Below are 15721 nucleotides of genomic sequence, written 5' to 3'. Positions count from 1 at the left end.
TTTTCATGTCACAGTTACCTTACAGGGTGTTTCAATGCATTCCACATGCTGTGCAGTGCTAGGCCTTGCACCGCAGCAATGCATGTATATCCACACATCTGGAGCCTGCTGCAAGATGCTGCCCCTGCTTTGCCAGGGGGACAGGCCTGGCCATCGACCCATGACTTCAGGCTACATTAAGCCACCTCAGGATGGCCCCGGGACCTGTGGATCGCTCACACTGCTTTGTCCATGTTTGTTCCTGTGGCCCTACCTGTCCCTCCCCTCTTCTTTTTCTCTTCCTCTCTGTCCTTGTCTCTTTCAAACCTAAGACCAGTTGCCAGTGACAGGATACAACCTGCCAGGGTCTCCTTTGCACATCCATTCCTTCCCAGGTATTTGTAGAGAACGTCCCAAGTTCCATCAGAAACACTACCTCGACACCAGAGGGCGCTGTAGGAGTGGATTTCCATCACTTTTGGGCCTGCCGTCCTGCATTTCAAAGCCCTTGCCTTTGTAGCAGCCTTTCTGCTCAGAACTGCAATTCTTTGCAACATCGACCTCCTAGACATGTCTTACTGTGTCTTGCACATGCCACTTACACCTCACAAGTGTCACAATTACTGCACCGAGCCTGTAAACACGACCCGTACAACTCTCTCTATGTGCATACAGTATCCCTCTCCCTATGTGCACACAGTATGTCTTTGTACTTTTCTCTTTCACTGTGAAATCTATGCCTGAACATGTAGCAAAATTCAAGTGTTCCATGCTTGCTTCTCAGCAATGCATGCCTCCTGCTACAGCAACTGCAACACTTTTATAACGTGACACATACCTTCTCATATCAGCATACTTTGGAAAGCCAGAGCTGCATGCTTCCCCAGGACAGATTCTTCTCCATTTTTGCCTTGATACTCAAACCACGTGCCAGCCCATGGAGCTCCACATGGATGTAGTGCCCTTGTCATACAGGCAACCTGGTGAAACACAGAAATACTGTTACTGCAACCTGTACATCCCTGCCCGTTCCCTGTCACCGAGACAGTTCAAGACACGTTCTTTCCTCCAGCTTTTGCAAGCCTCTTCTACAATGCATAACCCCATCCGTGCCTTCTTCTAAGCCCATACACCTACTTCATCCTTGTCACTTACCTGCTCCCAGGCTTTCTTCTTCCATACTCCTCCTACTTCCTGACCGAAACCTCCACGTCCAATTCCATTCCAGGGAGGGTTATCACGTACTCATCATTCTTCTTCAGCAAAACATTCATCTACACCTCTATTCACCAGTCTCCCTTAAGACAGCTACTTTGCTGTGACTGACTGACTGACTGACTGACTGACAGACTGACTGACTGACAGCCAGCCAGCCAGCCAGCCAGCCAGCTACCCACCCAGCCAGCCAGCTATCTACCTACCTACCTACCTACCTACCTACCTAGCTGATCACATCCAGGGAAAATTTTTTTCTCATTCATCTCACTTTCTGGAAGATGTCAAACCCTGCAGCTGTACTCCAAATGTTCCCAGCTTCAGCATGCACCTAGCAAGGAGGATATGCTTGCAGGAAGCAGGTTTGTACCCACTGTCCCCCAGCTCAGGGGGGAATGGGAGGCCTCTGCCTACATGCTGTCACCTCTTGTCGAAGGCCATAAACATGGCCTCCTTAGCCCACCTGTGCAAACCCTCATCCAGCCCCATGTGCCATAAAGAAAACATTTTCATGTCACAGTTACCTTACAGGGCCTTTCAATGCATTCCACATGCTTTACAGTGCAGCAATGCATGTATATCCACACATCTGGAGCCTGCTGTAAGATGCTGCCCCTGCTTTGCCAGGGGGACAGGCCTGGCCATCGGCCCATGACTTCAGTCTATATTAACTCACCTCAGGATGCCCCTGGCACCCTATGGACCGCTCCTATTGCTGTGTCCCTGTTAGTTCCTGTGGCCCTACCTGTCCCTCCTGTCCTCTTTTTCCCTTCCTCTCTGTCCTTGTGTGTATCAAACCTAAGACCAGATGCCAGTGACAGGACACACCGTGGGAGGGTCTGCTTTGCACATCCATTCCTTCCCAGGTATTTCTAGAGAACGTCCCAAGTTCCATCCTAAACAGTACCTCGACACCAGAGGGCGCTGTAGGAGTGGATTTCCATCACTTTTGGGCCTGCCGTCCTGCATTTCAAAGCCATTGCCTTCGTAGCAGCCTTTCTGCTCACAACTGCAATTCTTTGCAACACCCACGTCTTACACATGTCTTACCGTGTCTTACACATGCCACTTACACCTCACAGGTGTCACAATTACTGCAGCGAGCCTGTAAACACGACCTGTACAACTCTCCCCATGTGCATACACTATCCCTCTTCCTATGTGCACAGAGTATCTCTTTGTACTTTTCTCTTTCACTCTCAAATCTATGCCTGAGCATGTAGCAAAATTCAAGTGTTCCATGCTTGCTTCTCAGGAATCCATGCCTCCTGCTGTGGCAAGTGCAACACTTTTGAAACGTGACACATACCTTCTCATATCACCATACTTAGGACAGCCAGAGCTGCATGCTCCCCCCGGACAGATTCTTCTCCATTTCTGCCTTGACACTCAAACCACGTGCCAGCCCATGGAGCTCCACACGGATGTAGTGCCCTTGTCATACAGGCAACGTGGTGAAACACAGAAATACTGTTGCTGCAACCTGTACATCTCTGCTTGTTCCCTGTTACAGAGACACTTCAAGGTACCTTCTTTCCTCCAGCTTTTGCAACACTTCTCTACCATCCACAACACTCACTGCCTCCTTCTATGCCCATTCACCTACTTCATCCTTGTCACCAACCCACTGCCAGGCTTTCCTGTTCCATACTCCTCCTACTTCCTGACCCAAAAATCCACGTACCATTCCATTCCAGGGATGGTTATCACACAGTCATCATTCGTCTTCACCTAAGCATTCATATACACCTGTATCCACCAGTCTTCCTCAAGACAGCTACTTTGCACTTACTCACTCACGGAGTGACAGTGAGACAGCCACCTAGCTAGCTAGCTAGCTAGCTGATCACATCTAGGGAAAATCATTCCTCAGTCATGTCACCTTCTGCGAGAGGTCCAAGCCTGCAGCTGCACTCCAAATGGTCCAAGCTTCAGCGTGCGCCGAGCAAAGAGGATCTGCTTGCAGGAAGTAGGTTAGTACCCACTGTCCCCCAGCTCAGGGGGGAACAGGAGGCCTTTGCCTACATGCTGTCATGTCTGCTGCCAGGCCATAAATATCTACCCTCCTTGGCCCACCCGTGCAAATCCTCATCCAGTCCCACATGCCATAACCATACCATTTGCATGTCACAGTTACCTTACAGGGTGTTTCAATGCATTCCACATGCTGTGCAGTGCTAGGCCTTGCACCGCAGCAATGCATGTATAGCCACACATCTGCAGCCTGCTGCAAGACGCTGCCCCTGCTTTGCCAGGGGGACAGGCCTGGCCATCGACCCATGGCTTCAGGCTACATTAACCCACCTCGGGATGGCCCCGGGACCTATGGGCCGCCACATTGCTTTGTCCCTGTTTGTTCCTGTGGCCCGACCTGTCACTCCTCTCTTCTTTTTCTCTTCCTCTCTGTCCTTGTCTCTTTCAAATCTAAGACCAGATGCCAGTGACAGGACACACCGTGCGAGGGTCTCCTTTGCACATCCATTCCTTCCCAGGTATTTCTAGAGAACGTCCCAAGTTCCATCCTAAACAGTATCTCGACACCAGAGGGCGCTGTAGGAGTGGATTTCCATCACTTTTGGGCCTGCCGTCCTGCATTTCAAAGCCCTTGCCTTCGTAGCACCCTTTCTGCTCAGAACTCTAAGTCTTTGCAACTTAGACCTCCTAGACATGTCTTACTGTGTGTTACACATGCCACTTAGACCTCACAGGTCTCACAATTACTGCAGTGAGCCTGTAAACACGACCCGTACAACTCTGCCTATGTGCATACAGTATCCCTCCCCCTATGTGCACACAGTATCTCTTTGTACTTTTCTCTTTCACTGTCCAATCTATGCCTGAACATGTAGCAAAATTCAAGTGCTCTATGCTTGCTACTCAGGAATCCATGCCTCCTGCTCCGGCAAGTGCAACACTTTTGAAACGTGATACATACCTTCTCATATCAGCATACTTAGGACAGCCAGAGCTACATGCTCCCCGAGGACAGATTCTTTGCCATTTCCGCCTTGACAATCACACTGAGTGGCAGGCCATGGAGCTCCACATGGATGTAGCGTCCTTGCAATACAGGCAACCCTGTGAAACACAGAAAGGCTGTTACTGCAACCTGTACATCCCTGCACGTTCCTTGTCACCGAGACAGTTCAAGACATGTTCTTTCCTCCAGCTTTTGCAAGCCTCTTCTACAATGCATAACCCCATCCGTGCCTTCTTCTAAGCCCATACACCTACTTCATCCTTCTCACTTACCTGCTCCCAGGCTTTCTTGTTCTATACTCCTCCTACTTCCTGACCCAAACCTCCACGTCCAATTCTATTCCAGGGAGGGTTATCATGTACTCATCATTCTTCTTCAGCAAAACATTCATATACACCTCTATTTACCAGTCTCCCTTAAGACAGCTCCTTTGCTGTGACTGACTGACTGACTGACTGACTGACAGCCAGCCAGCCAGCCAGCCAGCCAGCCAACCAACCAACCAGCCAGCCAGCCAGCCAGCTAGGTAGGTAGCCAGCCAGCCAGCCGGCCAGCCAGCCAGCCAGCTAGGTAGGTAGGTAGCCAGCCAGCCAGCCAGCCAGCCAGCCAGCCAGCCAGCTAGCTAGCTAGCCAGCCAGCCAGCCAGCCAGCTAGGTAGCCAGCCAGCCAGCCAGCCAGCCAGCCAGCCAGCCAGCCAGCCAGCTATCTATCTGATCAAATCCAGGGAAAATTATTCCTCAGTCATCTCACCTTCTGCAAGAGGTCAAAGCCTGCAGCTGCACTCCAAGCTGTGGAAGCTTCAGCATGCAGCAGGTCCAGAGGATACCCTTGCAGGAAGCAGGTTTCTACCCACTGTCCCCCAGGACAGGGGGGAACAGGAGGCCTTTGCCTACATGCTGTCATCTGTGCTTACAGGCCATAAACATCTACCCTCTGTGGCCCACCTGTGCAAGCCCTCATCCAGCCCCACATGCTACACACATGCCATTTTCATGTCACAGTTACCTTACAGGGTCTTTTTATGCACTCCACATGCTGTGCAGTGCTAGGCCTTTCATGGCAGCACTGCATATAAATGCACAGATCTGCAGCCTACTGCAAGATGCTGACCCTGCTTTGCCAGGGTGACAGGCCTGGCCATCGGCCCAAGACTTCGGGCTATATTAACCTACCTCAGGATGCCCCCGGGACCTATGGACCGCTCCTGTTGCTGTGTCTGTGTTCGTTCCTGTGGCCCTACCTGTCCCTCCTCTCCTCTTTTTCCCTTCCTCTCTGTCCTCGTGTCTTTCAAATCTAAGACCACATGCCATTGACAGGACACAACATGTGAGGGTCTCCTTTGCACATCCACTCCTTTCCAGTTATTTCTAGAGAACATCCCAAGTTCCATCAGAAACACTACCTTGACACGAGAGGGCGCTGTAGGAGTGGATTTCCATCACTTTTGGGCCTGCCGTCCTGCATTTCAAAGCCCTTGCCTTTGTAGCACCCTTTGTGCTCAGAACTGCAATTCTTTGCAACACCCACGTCTTACACATGTCTTACCGTGTCTTACACATGCCACTCACACCTCACAGGTCTCACAATTACTGCAGTGAGCCTGTAAACACGACCTGTACAACTCTCCCCATGCGCATACAGTATCACTCTTCCTATGTGCACGCAGTATGTCTTTGTAGTTTTGTCTTTCACTCTCTAATCTATGCCTGAGCATGTAGCAAAATTCAAGTGCTCCATGCTTGCTTCTCAGCAATGCATGCCTCCTGCTGTGGCAAGTGCAACACTTTTGAAACGTGACACATACCTTCTCATATCACCATACTTAGGACAGCCAGAGCTGCACGCTCCCCGAGGACAGATTCTTCTCCATTTCTGCCTTGCCACTCAAACCACGTGCCAGCCCATGGAGCTCCACATGCATGTAGTGCCCTTGTCATACAGGGAACCTGGTGAAACACAGAAATACTGTTGCTGCAACCTGTACATCCCTGCATGTTCCTTGTCACAGAGACACTTCAAGCCACATTCTTTCCTCCAGCTTTTGCAACACTTCTCTACCATCCATAACCCCCTCAGGGCCTCCTTCTATGCCCATTCACCTACTTCATCCTTGTCACCAACCCACTGCCAGGCTTTCCTGTTCCATACTCCTCCTACTTCCTGACCCAAAAATCCACGTACCATTCCATTCCAGGGAGGGTTATCACATAGTCATCATTCGTCTTCACCTAAACACTCATATCCACCTGTACCCACCAGTCTTCCTCCAGACAGCTACTTGGCACTTACTCACTCACGGACAGACAGTGAGCGAGCCAGCCACCTACCTACCTACCTACCTAGCTAGCTGATCACATCCAGGGAAAAGTATTCCTCAGTCATCTCACCTTCTGTGAGAGGTCCAAGCCTGGAGCTGCACTCCAAATGGTCCAAGCTTCAGCGTGCACCGAGCAAAGAGGATCTGCTTGCAGGACGTAGGTTAGTACCCACTGTCCCCCAGCTCAGGGGGGAACAGGAGGCCTTTGCCTACATGCTGTCATCTGTGCTCCCAGGCCATAAACATCTACCCTCCTTGGCCCACCCGTGCAAATCCCCATCCAGTCCCACATGCCATAACCATACCATTTTCATGTCACAGTTACCTTACAGGGTGTTTCAATGCATTCCACATGCTGTGCAGTGCTAGGCCTTGCACCGCAGCAATGCCTGTATATGCACACATCTGGAGCCTGCTGCAAGATGCTGCCCCTGCTTTGCCAGGGGGACAGGCCTGGCCATGGACCCATGACTTCAGGCTACATTAAGCCACCTCAGGATGGCCCCGGGACCTGTGGATCGCTCACATTGCTTTGTCCATGTTTGTTCCTGTGGCCCTACCTGTCCCTCCCCTCTTCTTTTTCTCTTCCTCTCTGTCCTTGTGTCTTTCAAACCTAAGACCAGATGCCAGTGACAGGGCACAACCTGCCAGGGACTCCTTTGCACATCCATTCCTTCCCAGGTATTTCTAGAGAACGTCCCAAGTTCCATCCTAAACAGTACCTCGACACGAGAGGGCGCTGTAGGAGTGGATTTCCATCACTTTTGGGCCTGCCGTCCTGCATTTCAAAGCCATTGCCTTCGTAGCAGCCTTTCTGCTCATAACTGCAATTCTTTGCAACATCGACCTCCTAGACATGTCTTACCGTGTCTTACTCATGCCACTTACACCTCACAGGTCTCACAATTATTGCACCCAGCCTGTAAACATGACCGGTGCAACTCTCCCTATGTGCATACAGTATCACTCTCCCTATGTGCACACAGTATGTCTTTGTACTTTTCCCTCTCTCTGTCAAAACTATGCCTGAACATGTAGCAAAATTCAAGTGTTCCATGCTTGCTTCTCAGCAATGCATGCCTCCTGCTCTGGCAAGTGCAACACTTTTGAAACGTGACACATACCTTCTCATATCAGCATACTTTGGAAAGCCAGAGCTGCACGCTTCCCCAGGACAGATTCTTCTCCATTTTTGCCTTGATACTCCAACCACGTGCCAGCCCATGGAGCTCCACATGCATGTAGTGTCCTTGTAATACAGGCAACGTGGTGAAACACAGAAATACTGTTACTGCAACCTGTACATCCCTGCCCGTTCCCTGTCACCGAGACAGTTCAAGACATGTTCTTTCCTACAGCTTTTGCAAGCCTCTTCTACAATCCATAACCCCATCTGTGCCTTCTTCTAAGCCCATACACCTACTTCATCCTTCTCACTTACCTGCTCCCAGGCTTTCTTGTTCCATACTCCTCCTACTTCCTGACCCAAACCTCCCCGTAGCATTCCATTCCAGGGAGGGTTATCACGTACTCATCATTCTTCTTCAGCAAAACATTCATAGACACCTCTATTCACCAGTCTCCCTTAAGACAGCTACTTTGCTGTGACTGACTGACTGACTGACTGACAGCCAGCCAGCCAGCCAGCCAACCCACCAGCCAGCCAACCAATCAGCCAACCTGACAGCCAGCTAGCCAGCCAGCCAGCCAGCCAGCCAGCCAGCCAGCTAGCTAGCTAGCTAGCTAGCCAGCCAGCCAGCCAGCTAGCTAGCCAGCCAGCCAGCCAGCCAGCCAGCTAGCCAGCCAGCCAGCCAGCCAGCTAGCCAGCCAGCCAGCCAGCCAGCCAGCCATCTAGGTAGGTAGGTAGGTAGGTAGGTAGGTAGGTAGGTAGGTAGCCAGCCAGCCAGCCAGCCAGCCAGCCACCTAGCTACCTAGCTAGGTAGGTAGCCAGCCACCTAGCTACCTAGCTAGCTAGGTAGCCAGCCACCTAGTTACCTAGGTAGGTAGGTAGGTAGGTAGGTAGGTAGGTAGCCAGCCACCTAGCTACCTAGCTAGCTAGGTAGCCAGCCACCTAGTTACCTAGGTAGGTAGGTAGGTAGGTAGGTAGGTAGGTAGCCAGCCACCTAGCTACCTAGCTAGCTAGGTAGCCAGCCACCTAGTTACCTAGGTAGGTAGGTAGGTAGGTAGGTAGGTAGGTAGCCAGCCACCTAGCTACCTAGCTAGCTAGGTAGCCAGCCACCTAGTTACCTAGGTAGGTAGGTAGGTAGGTAGGTAGGTAGGTAGCCAGCCAGCCAGCCAGCCAGCCAGCCAGCCACCTACCTACCTACCTACCTAGCTAGCTAGCTAATCAAATCCAGGGAAAATCATTCCTCAGTCATCTCACCTTCTGCAAGAGGTCAAAGCCTGCAGCTGCACTCCAAGCTGTTGAAGCCTCAGCATGCAGCAGGTCCAGAGGATACCCTTGCAGGAAGCAGGTTTCTACCCACTGTCCCCCAGCTCAGGGGGGAACAGGAGGCCTTTGCCTACATGCTGTCATCTGTGCTTACAGGCCATAAACATCTACCCTCCCTGGCCCACCTGTGCAAATCTTCATGCATCCCCCCATGCCATAATCATGCCATTTTCATGTCACAGTTACCTTACAGGGTCTTTCAATGCCTTCTACATGCTCTGCAGTGATAGGCCTTTCACTGCAGCATGGCATATATATCCACACAGCTGCAGCCTGCTGCAAGATGCTGCCCCTGCTTTGCCAGGGGGACAGGCCTGGCCATCGACCCATGACTTCAGGCTACATTAACCCACCTCGGGATGGCCCCGGGACCTATGGACCGCTCCCATTGCTTTGTCCCTGTTTGTTCCTGTGGCCCTACCTGTCCCTCCTCTCTTCTTTTTCTCTTCCTCTCTGTCCTTGTGTCTTTCAAACCTAAGACCAGATGCCAGTGACAGGACACACCGTGGGAGGGTCTGCTTTGCACATCCATTCCTTCCCAGGTATTTCTAGAGAACGTCACAAGTTCCATCACAAACACTACCTCGACACCAGAGGGCGCTGTAGGAGTGGATTTCCATCACTTTTGGGCCTGCAGTCCTGCATTTCAAAGCCCTTGCCTTTGTAGCACCCTTTGTGCTCAGAACTGCAATTCTTTGCAACATCGACCTCCTAGACATGTCTTACCGTGTCTTACACATGCCACTTAGACCTCACAGGTGTCACAATTACTGCAGCGAGCCTGTAAACACGACCCGTACAACTCTCCCTATGTGCATACAGTATCCCTCCCCCTATGTGCACACAGTATCTCTTTGTACTTTTCCCTCTCTCTCTCAAATCTATGCCTAAACATGTAGCAAAATTCAAGTGCTCCATGCTTGCTACTCAGGAATACATGCCTCCTGCTCTGGCAAGTGCAACACTTTTGAAACGTGATACATACCTTCTCATATCAGCATACTTAGGACAGCCAGAGCTGCATGCTCCCCGAGGACAGATTCTTTGCCATTTCCGCCTTGACAATCACACCGAGTGGCAGCCCATGGAGCTCCACATGGATGTAGCGTCCTTGCAATACAGGCAACCCTGTGAAACACAAAAAGGCTGTTACTGCAACCTGTACATCCCTGCCCGTTCCCTGTCACCGAGACAGTTCAAGACATGTTCTTTCCTCCAGCTTTTGCAAGCCTCTTCTACAATGCATAACCCCATCAATGCCTTCTTCTAAGCCCATTCACCTACTTCATCCTTCTCACTTACCCGCTCCCAGGCTTTCTTGTTCTATACTCCTCCTACTTCCTGACCGAAACCTCCACGTACCATTCCATTCCAGGGAGGCTTATCATGTACTCATCATTCTTCTTCAGCAAAACATTCATATACACCTCTATTTACCAGTCTCCCTTAAGACAGCTACTTTGCTGTGACTGACTGACTGACTGACTGACAGCCAGCCAGCCAGCCAGCCAGGCAGCCAGCCAGCCAGGCAGCCAGGCAGCCAGGCAGCCAGCCAGCCAACCTGCCAGCCAGCTAGCTAGCTAGCTAGCTAGGTAGCTAGCTAGGTAGCCAGCCAGCCAGCCAGGCAGCCAGCTAGGTAGCCAGCCGGCCAGCCGGCTAGCTAGCTAGCTACCTACCTAGCTAGCCGGCCAGCCAGCTGCCTAGCTACCTAGCTAGCTAGCTATCTGATCAAATCCAGGGAAAATTATTCCTCAGTCATCTCACCTTCTGCAAGAGGTGAAAGCCTGCAGCTGCACTCCAAGCTGTGGAAGCCTCAGCATGCAGCAGGTCCAGAGGATACCCTTGCAGGAAGCAGGTTAGTACCCACTGTCCCCCAGGACAGGGGGGAACAGGAGGCCTTTGCCTACATGCTGTCATCTGTGCTTACAGGCCATAAACATCTACCCTCCTTGGCCCACCTGTGGAAATCTTCACGCAGCCCCCCATGCCATAACCATGCCATTTTCATGTCACAGTTACTTTACACGGTCTTTCCATGCATTCTCCACCCTCTGCGGGGCTAGGCCTTGCACCACAACACTGCATATACCTCAACACGTCTGGAGCCTGCTGCAACACCCTGCCCCTGCTTTGCCATGCGGAAAGGCTGGGGCATTGGCCCATGCCTTGAGTGTATATTAACCTACCTCAGGATGCTCCTAGGACCCATGGACTGCTCACATTGCTTTGTCCTTGTCCCTTATAGCTACTAACAAATGACAGTGAGAGGACACACTGTCTGAGCATCTCCTTTGCATATTCATTCGTGCACTGCTATTTCTACAGAATGTCACAAATTCCATCAAAACAACTATCTACACACAGGAGGACACTGTAGGAGTGGACTTAGTTCCAGCCTACCGTGTTGCATTTCAAAGCCATTTCCATCGGAGCACTCTTTCTGTTCACAACTCCAATTCTTTCCAACACCTACCTCCCATGTCTTACCCATGGCACTTACAAATCACAGGTGTCATCTCACAAGTACCGCACCCAGCCTGTCAACACACCTCGCACAATTCTCTAGATGTGCATGCAGTATGTCTTTGCACTTCTGGCTTTCACTCTCCAGTCTCTGCCTCAGCATGTACAATACCTCAACCCCTCCACTTTTGCTTCTCAGCAATGCATGCCTCCTACTATGGCAACTGCAACACTTCTGATGCACAACACATACCTTCCCATATGCACATCTGTAGGACAGCCACAGCTGCATGCTCCAACAGGACACATTCTTCTCCATTTCCGTCTTCACCGTCACACCGAGTGCCAGCACATGTAGCTCCACATGGATGCAGCACCGTTGTGACACAGGCAGCCCTGTGAAACACAGGAATCCCATCACTGACACCGTCCATCCCTGCCCATCCCTGTCAGCGAGACCTTTATGGCCGCCTTCTTTCCTACAGCTTTTCCAACACAGTGATACAATCATGAATCCCCTCATTGCCCCCTTCTGTGTCATTTCACATACTTCATCTTTCTCACTAAGCCATTCCGTGGGTATATTGTGACATACTCACAACATGTAGTGGCCCAAACATCCACCTACCATTCCATTTCAGGGATAATTGTCACACACTCCTTGTCCTTGCTCAGCAAACATCCATATACCACTGCATCCACAAGTCTCCCTGCAGGCAGCCACTTTGCAGGGACAATCGGCCCTCTCATGAGACGCATGGCAAATTATTCCTAGGTCATCTCACCTTCTGGGACAGCTGTGTATGCAGTAATACCTAAGCCAGCAGCTGCACTGCAGATCGTCTAGGCCTCAGTATGCAGCGGGCGAGGAGGATACGCCCGCAGGAACCGGGTTGGTACACACCGTCCCGCAGCTCAGGGAGGTACGGGAGGCCTCGGGGTACGTGCGGTAAGCTGCGGTCTCACGCAATACACAAGCATCCTCTTTGGCCCCCCCGTGGAAAGCCTCAGCCAGCCGCACATGAACTAACCGTGCCATTTTCATGTCACAGGCACCTCACAGGCTGTTTCTACTCATGAGGGGCCCTGCACAGTGCTAGGCCACATACCACAGCAGTGCATGTAAAGCAACAGATCTAGAGCCTGCTGCAACTCACCGACCCCAATTGCCCAGGGGGACAGGCCTGGGCACAGTCCCGTCGCTTCAGGGTCTATGAATTGATGTTGTGATGCTGTGGTGACTCACGCAGTGCCGATAAAGCTTTGTTCCTATCCCTGGCTGTGTGGCCATCTCTTCTTCCACTGCTCCTTTTCTGTCCTCTTTCGCTCCTTGTGTCTCATACCTATGAGCAAATCAAAGGGAGAGGTCACACAGTCTGAAGGTCTCCTTTGCCCCTCATTTCATTCTGACGTGTTTATAGACACCCTTGTCATTTTTATGACAAGCAGTATGGAAACACAACAGGCTACCGCATGAGTGCACTCACCTCACATCCAGCCTGATACCTTGCATTTCAAAGCCGTTTCCTTCGTAACACTTTGTCCGCACAGAACTGCATTCCCTTCGGGCACCTGCCTCCGATCTCTCAGACATGTCACTTGCAACTCACAGGTGTCACAATTTTTGCATCCAGCTGGTACATGCACTCTGCATAGTTTTCTGTATGCACACAGAATATCTCTTGCCACCTCTCTATTTCACTTCCAAACCTCTGGCTCAACATGTATGAGAACTCAGGTGCCCTGTGTTTGTTTCTCACCAATACATACCTCCTGCTATGTATACTATGACACTCTTTAAATACCAAACATACCTTGCCATATGCACATCAGAGGACATCCCGATGTGAAGGCTGCAGCAGGGCACTTTCTTCTAAATGTCTGCCTTCACAATTCCACCCTGTGCCAGCACATATTGCTCCATATGGATGCATTACCCTTGCAATGCAGGCAGCCCTGTGAAAGACACAAATACTGTCAGTGACCCTGTACATTCCTTCCCATACCTGTCAGCAAGACATGTCAAGCTGCCTTCTTTCCTAAAGATTCTACAACAGTCTTATACAATCAGGAACCCCCTCATCGCCCCCTTCTCTGTCATTTGACAGACTTGATCTTTCTCACTAAGCCACTCACGGTCTTTTTTGCTATGTAATCATAGTATGTACTGACCTGAATACCCACATACCATTCCATTTCAGGGATTGTTGTCACACATTCATCATCCTTCCTCACTCCATCATTCCTCTAGAACTCCATCCACAGGCCTCCCTCAAGACAGATACTTTGCACTGACAGTCAGCCACCTTCTTATATTCTCGGAGAATTACTTCTCAGCCATCTCACCGTCCGGGACAGGCGTGTATGCAATAATGGCAAGGCCTGCATACGCCCTCTGAATTGAATTGTCCAAGCCTCAGCATGCAGTGGGCGAACACTAAACGCTTGCAGGATCCCGGCTCGTACATGCCGGCAGGAACTAGGTTTGTACATACTCTCCCTCACCTCAGGGGGAAGCAGGAGGCCTTCGGGTACCTGCCGTAAGCTCCGCTCACGTGCCACAAACATGTATCCTCTTTGCCTCAGCTGTGGGAAGCCTCACCCACCCTTACATGACATAAGCTTGCCATTTCCTATGTCACAGGCACCTTATAGGGTGTTTCCATGCATTCCACACTCTCCGCAGTGCTAGGCCACGTACCACAGCAGTGCATATCGAGCAACAGATGCTGAGCCTGCTGCCACACACTGAGCCCACTTTCTCAGGGGGACAAGTCTGGCCACCGTCCCGTGGCTACGGGGTCTATTACCTGACGTCACGGTGCCCTCAGGACCCACGCAGTGCCGCCGTAGCTCCGGGAGCCTTTCTGTGCACGCACGTCTTCTCTTTTCCACTCTCTCTTTTTTTTTCCTTTCCTGGCATCTTTTCATCTCTCCTCACGTCTCATACCTAGAAAGAAATCCAAGTGAGAGGACATACTGTGCGAGGGTATCCTCTGCACGTTTTCACTTTCATCACGACCGCTGTGTGAACACTTCAGGCCACTGTAGGAGTGCAGTCACCCCACTTGCAGCCCGCTACCTGGCATTTCAAGGCCATCGCCTTTGTAGCACTTGTTCCCCACAGAACTGCCACGCTTTCCAGTACCTTCCTCCCACGTCTCGCACACGTCACTTACCACTCACAGGTGCCACAGTTACTGCACCAAGCTTGTAAACACGCTGTGCACAACGATCTGTATGCACACACGTATCTCTTGGCACTTATCCATCTCACTACCAAATGCCTGCCTAAACAGGCATGAAAGCAAAAATGCTCCTCATCTGCTTCTCAGCAACACATACCACGCTGTATGGCAACTCTGACATGTTTTAAACATGACACATACCTTCCCTTATCCACGTACAGAGGACAGCCAGAGGTGAAGGCTCCAGCAGGACACTTTCTTCTCCACATCTGCCTTGACAATCACGCCCAGTGCCAGCAGATGTAGCTCCACACGGATGCAGTAGCCTCGCAATGAAGGCAGCCCTGTGAAACACACGAATACAGTCACCGAAAGATCCACATGAAATACACGTCAAATTCCACTCTAGGGATTTCTGTCATAGACTCATAAATCTTTCTCAACCAAACATCCATATACAACTCCATCCAAAAGGCTCCCTGCACACAGCTGCTTTGCACTGACAGTCAGCTGCTTTGCACATTACAAGCATGAAAAATTATTCCTAGGTCATCTCACCTTGTGGGACAGCTGTGTATGTATGCACTTAAATCAAAGCCAGCAGGTCCACTTCAAATCTTCCAGGCCTCAGTATGCAGCGGGCGAAGAGGATATGCCCGCAGGAAGCAGGTTTGTACACAGCGTCCAGCAGCTCAGGGGGGAACGGGAGCCCTCGGGATCCACGTGATAAGCTCCCGTCTCACGCAGGCCACAGCTATCCTCTTTGGCCCACCTGTGGAAAGCGTCCCCCAGCCCACAGTCCTCAGCCACGCCATTTTCCCGTCACAGTTACCTAGCAGCATTTCCGGACGCATCACACAGTCTCCGCAGGCCTAGGCCTGGCACCACAGCACCGCATTCGCATCGGCACATCTGGAGCCCGCCGCCAGACACCGACCCAGTTTTACCAGGGGGACAGGCCCGGGCATCGGCGCACGCCTTCCCCGAAGGAATGAACCCACATCACAACGCCCGCCGGGAACCACGGCCCAGTCATATGCTCTGTCGCTGTCCTGTTATGTGCCCCTACCTGTCCTTCCAATCTTCTTTTCCTCTCTTCTCTTCTCTCTCTCTCTCCTTCTGTCTCT

At 51.3% G+C, this 15721-nt stretch overlaps 1 long non-coding RNA gene across 2 annotated transcripts; it reads right to left on the bottom strand.

The window, feature by feature from the left end:
* Positions 1 to 9934: 9934 nt before the first annotated feature.
* Positions 9935 to 14934, bottom strand: LOC146420561 (uncharacterized). 2 transcript variants are annotated; one of them, XR_014849106.1, is made up of 4 exons: positions 14796 to 14934; positions 12564 to 12749; positions 11660 to 11802; positions 9935 to 10071 (listed from the first exon to the last, which is right to left on the bottom strand). It is a non-coding gene; the product is annotated as an uncharacterized LOC146420561 (long non-coding RNA). The 2 variants fall into 2 exon arrangements; XR_014849107.1 differs by having other exon boundaries at positions 12568 to 12749.
* Positions 14935 to 15721: the final 787 nt, after the last annotated feature.

The sequence above is a fragment of the Lichenostomus cassidix genome, unplaced genomic scaffold (assembly GCF_008360975.1).
Source record: "Lichenostomus cassidix isolate B80296 unplaced genomic scaffold, HeHo_3.0 HiC_scaffold_542, whole genome shotgun sequence".
Classification (NCBI taxonomy): Eukaryota; Metazoa; Chordata; class Aves; order Passeriformes; family Meliphagidae; genus Lichenostomus; species Lichenostomus cassidix.
Note: the sequence above shows the minus strand (reverse complement) of the source record. Positions and strands in the feature narration are given on the sequence as shown.